The following is a 5994-nucleotide window of genomic DNA, read 5'->3' on the forward strand; positions in this document are numbered from 1 at the left end:
GTTGTCGAAGCTGGAGCGTTACACGTTACAATAACTTGTGGACATGCGTTTAAGGAATGTTTAAGCAGCATGTAGTGCCTGGAAAACCAAATAAGTGTTTACAGAAGAGTTTCGTAACTGTCGTCATACGAACTGGAAGAAATTTATCATCCTAGATAGAAACTTGCGAGAATCTGGATCGTTCAAGCCACAGAGAGGAGGCCAAAAATTGTTTACACAATACAGTTCGCAGATGAGATGGTACTGTGTTCTACGGGAAACGATTTGTCATTCTGCACCCCTCAAGTTGTCACTGGAACACACAATTTGGAGAAAATAGTGTGGACACTATAGGTAGGGACAGCACCTTTCGTTAACAAAAGTATGTGCAAGGAATGGAGTGAAATAATTTTGCAACCAGAGTTGAGTTATGCGCAGATTGTATTGTAATTCGTGTAATGAGTCTGACAGTCGTCACTTTGAACCATTACTACGAGCTTACTAATTGCTGTAATGTATAACTTCTTCATATCAATATAAAAACTACACATTCAGTTTCGACTGTTAGGCCCTCATGTCAAAATAGTGTGATATCTTTTATTATCCACATAATATCGATTCCAAACGTTTATAACGCTCTGTGACGCCCTGTCGTTGACGGTATTTGTGAAGAACACTCACACTCAACCCGACAGACTCACCCTGTAGTGCGATCAGGGATAAAAATCAGTGAGATCAGTGATTTTCATCCGTGTTCCACAGTAACGTAAGTATTATCTTAACTGTGGAATAAGTTTGTTAACACGATTTCTTAACATATTGAGTCTTTTTCATTCATGTGTGTAAACTTCTAGTGTTTCATCATGAATGAGATTATGTCGATGACTGAATAGATTCCGTACCAAATACTTGGCCTACAGATGTCTTACAAAGTATGTTATCAATCTGGTAATCGATGTAGGTCAGTTATGTGTCATGTTTTTATCTGTTTCTTGCTCCAGAACTGCAGAATCTATGAGGAGCTGTATTTTGCAACCTACTGGCTTCTACAAGCAGACTTTCTATTCTTTTGCCAGTACCTTAGTTGACTTCATGTGTTTATATTTTATAGTACTTATAAGTTAGATGCAAAGTTCAAAGTTTCTACATAAGAATGTGATGGGGCCGTAATCGGAGGGATTATCTGCATAATTTTTTGGAAGCAGTTGTGTTATACCCATCATTTTCAAGTAAGTTTTTGAAATCCTTACTGAAGTGTTCAAGCAAGACTGTTGTTTGTGGGCTGAGCTAAGAGCTTTTCAATATGACAGCCTCAGTGACCTCTTCCCTACTAGTGGTGCGATTTTCGTTGTCTTGGGTCTATTTTATTCTTCCCAAGTAAGTTATGATTTTGTTGGTGCACTCATGGAAGACCAGAACCATGTGATAGCTTTTTCGTTGGATAGTGCACGCTTCTAGCTAACTTACTGTTGGTAATAGCGTTTTAGGCAAGTGTTGAACAGAGTTTCTTGCTTGAAGCGTAAAGTTTTTGTTTCAATAAGCCTTGTGTATCACATGTGTTTTGATTTTTTGGGTGTACTTTCTTATACTGGCAATATGTTACTATTATTTATTCACTTACTCACTTTGTGGTAGCGATAATGATAACGGTTTGAACTAGAGGTGTAAAACTACTGTAGGCTACCATAGACCACCATAAGTAAGCATAGACTATGATAGTTTGCGTAGAAGATCTGGTCAGTTAAATTCATACCTGAATTGCCTATACTTTGTATTGCTTCATAACGAATAACGATCGCTGTCTTAATGGTTCAAATGGCACTGAGCACTATGGGACTCAACATCTTAGGTTATAAGTCCCCTAGAACTTAGAACTACTTAAACCTAACTAACCTAAGGACATCACACACACACATGCCCGAGGCAGGATTCGAACCTGCGACCGTAGCAGTCCCGCGGTTCCGGACTGCAGCGCCAGAACCGCTAGACCACCGCGGCCGGCACTGTCTTAATGTATGCGATCATTGTCTTACTACATTTACCTAAAAACTGGAAGCAGTAAACCGTCTGGGAACTGAGTGAGGATGTATGAAGGATCGCGTAACCTGCGGAACAGTTTTGATTGGTTGGTTTATTTGGGGGAGGGGACCAACCAGTGAGGTCATCAGCCACATCTGATTATGAAGGATGGTGAAGGAAGTCGGCCGTGCCCTTTCAAAGGAACCACCCTTGAATTAGCCAGAAGCGATTTAGGGAAATCACAGAAAACTTAAATCAGGATGGCCGGTGGCTGGTTTCAACCATCGTCCTTCTGAATGCGAGTCCAGTGTGCGGGCTTTCCAAAAGATATGAAATGAGGCGTGGTGGCCCTCAGCTAGGTACCCTCAGACTCAACGTTCAAATATTAAAAGTTTTGGCTGGTTTTGTTGTCTAGTGGCTGGGATACGTAGTTGCCACATTACAGGCCAAATACTGCGGAGTCTACAGTATACGATAAAATACACACATGTATCGAATGGTTGAACGTTTCTATCATTCGGCAATTGCGAATTATGAAAGTAAAATATAAATTTATAAATGAAATACTTCAATTAAATAAAATATTGAGGTACTATCTTAACGACTTTAAATGACGAGTGCGATAGTAGAAGTACTTTTGGGAATGTGGTATATTTCTGCAAAACACTTATTAGTGTCGATGGTCCAGCACTCCATCTTCAGGCCACGAGTGGCCTACCGGGACCATCCGACCGCCGTCTCATCCTCAGAGGAGGATGCGGATAGGAGGGGCGTGGGGTCAGCACAGCGCTCTCCCGGCCGTTATGATGGTATTCTTGACCGAAGCCGCTACTATTTGGTCGAGTAGCTCCTCAGTTGTCATCACGAGGCTGAGTGCACCCCGAAAAATCGCTGTTGCCATTAAATAAAATATAAGTTGAATAACAGGGTAACAATAGATTCCTACTGCACGTAATTAATTATGAACAACAACATAGCTCGCGAAATATTCACTTCCAAACGCACACTACGTCTTCACTGTAGAAGCCATGGAAATCTCACAAGTGCACAAGTCGGCACTCCGATGTTTTTCTATCTGCCGCGACCACACGCAAACCGCTCCACACTCTCCAAGTCTCTGCTGCGATCGCACGTCGGTCGCGCCGTTGCGTCCAGCACCTCTCCGTGTCCTCTGTCGTCCTCCGCTGTCGTCTCCAGAACTCACTTCCATTCAGTCTCCCCATTCACGAGAGCTGTGATTGGCTAGAGCGCTCGCGCCACGTCTTCAATCCAACGCACCCACACGAACATAATGAAACACATTCGAAATACTGGATTTACATTTAAATAACTAGAAATTAAGTAAATATTCCTACGGCTGGACCATAAACATGCTCTAACACATATTATTAAATACATAAACAAATTAAATAAACATTTATCAAAGGAACAGAACAAAACATGGGTCAGTAGCCTAATGTCTCTGCGTTTTCTAAAACACAGTAAATATTTAACCAATTTCTTCATGAAGAGTATACAGGGTGGTCCAATGATAGTGACCGGGCCAAATATCTCACGAAATAAGCATCAAACGAAAAAACTACAAAGAACGAAACTCGTCTAGCTTGAAGGGGGAAACCAGATGGCGCTATAGTTGGCCCACTAGATGGCACTACCATAGGTCAAACGGATATCAACTGCGTTTTTTTAAAATAGGAACCCCCATTTTATTACATATTCGTGTAGTACGCAAAGAAATATGAATGTTTTAGTTGGACCACTTTTTTCACTTTGTGATAAATGGCGCTATAATAGTCACAAATGTATAAGTACGTGGTATCACGTAACATTCCGCTAGTGCGGACGGTATTTGCTTCGTGATACATTACCCGTGTTAAAATGAACCGTTTACCAATTGCGGAAAAGGTCGATATCGTGTTGATGTATGGCTATTGTGATCAAAATGCCCAACGGGCGTGTGCTGTGTATGCTGCTCGATATCCTGGACGACACCATCCAAGTGTCCGGACCGTTCGCCGGAAAGTTACGTTATTTAAGGAAACAGGAAGTGTTCAGCCACATGTGAAACGTTAACCACGACCTGCAACAAATGATGATACCCAAGTAGGTGTTTTAGCTGCTGTCGCGGCTAATCCGCACATCAGTAGCAGACAAACTGCGCGACATTCGGGAATCTCAAAAACATCGGTGTTGAGAATGCTACATCAACATCGTTTGCACCCGTACCATATTTCTATGCACCATAAATTGCATGGCAACGACTCTGAACGTCGTGTACAGCTCTGCCACTGGGCACAAGAGAAATTACGGGACGATGACAGATTTTTTGCACGCGTTCTATTTAGCGACGAAGCGTCATTCACTAACAGCGGTAACGTAAACCGACATAATATGCACTATTGAGCAACGGAAAATCCACGATGGCCGCGACAAGTGGAACATCAGCGACCTTGTCGGGTTAATCTATGGTGCGACATTATGGGTGGAAGGATAATTGGCCCCCAGTTTATCGACGGCAATCTAAATGGTGCAATATATGCTGATTTCCTACGTAATGTTCTACCGATGTTACTACAAGATGTTTCACTGCATGACCGAATGGCGATGTACTTCCAACATGATGGATGTCCGGCACATAGCTCGCGTGCGGTTAAAGCGGTATTGAATAGCATATTTCATGACAGGTGGATCGGTCGTCGAAGCACCATACCATGGCCCGCACGTTCACCGGATATGACGTCCCCGGATTTCTTTCTGTGGGGAAAGTTGAAGGATATTTGCTATCGTGATCCACCGACAATGCCTGACAACATGCGTCAGCCCATTGTCAATCCATGTTCGAACATTACGGAAGGCGAACTACTCGCTGTTGAGAGGAATGTCGTTACACGTATTGCCAAATGCATTGAGGTTGACGGACATCAATTTGAGCATTTATTGCATTAATGTGGTATTTACAGGTAATCACGTGGTAACAAGATGCGTTCTCAGAAATGATAAGTTCACAATGGTACATGTATCACATTGGAACAACCGAAATAAAATGTTCAAACGTATCAACGTTGTGTATTTTAATTTAAAAAAAAACCTACCTGTTACCAAATGTTCGTCTAAAATTGTGAGCCGTATGTTTCGTGACTATTACAGCGCCATGTAGCGGGCCAACCACAGCGCCATATGGTTCCCCCTTCAAGCTAGACACGTTTGCTCTTTGTAGTTTTTTCGTTTCTTCGCTTATTTCTTGAGGTATTTGCCCCGGTCACGATCAATGGACCACCCTGTATATCGGGTCTTTCTAAAGACACGTCGATTGACGAAATCGGGTGAAGCGTTTAAATTTTGGAAATTTGTTGCTAGGTGTTAATTGTATAATTTACAGTAAGATAATAAACTTTAAACTAATAAAGATATTGAAAATCTGATTACACCATCAGAATCGTTGTGCAAGTAATGGTAATGTACATGTTTCTTTTTGAGGTATCATGATTCATCTGGCTACTATTAATTTCTATACGAACTGTGAAATGTTTGCCATTAAGGTTTCACAAAGTCCGCCATCTTTGACCCTCCCGGTGCATAGTGTCACCAAGGAATTCCCAGCCACGTGCTCGACAGGCCTATCGCTGGGGCTTACCGTCTCGTCCGGCTGACGTTCGGCGCCACGTGTCTGCTGCCGGGCCCCGGCTCGCCGAGCGGCCCGTGCGGCCACTGCTTCCTTCGAACTTAGAATATTTTCAGGGCGCCACGACGCGCCCGTTACCTCACAAGTGTGATAACCACTTCGCCATTTCACTCGGTGGAACATTTTTGTTTTACATTACCTACTCAAGAACGATACTCTTACTCAAGAATAAACACTATAGAAAAACTGAAACTGTCAATCCTTAACTCAGGTTTATTCGAAAATTATTGTTTTGTAGCGTGAAACAGAAGGACACTGCAACAAAAATAAAGAAAACAATACAAATGTATCATTTAATGCTAGAAAACTTAATT

The sequence above is a fragment of the Schistocerca nitens genome, chromosome 1, assembly GCF_023898315.1.
Source record: "Schistocerca nitens isolate TAMUIC-IGC-003100 chromosome 1, iqSchNite1.1, whole genome shotgun sequence".
Lineage (NCBI taxonomy): Eukaryota > Metazoa > Arthropoda > Insecta > Orthoptera > Acrididae > Schistocerca > Schistocerca nitens.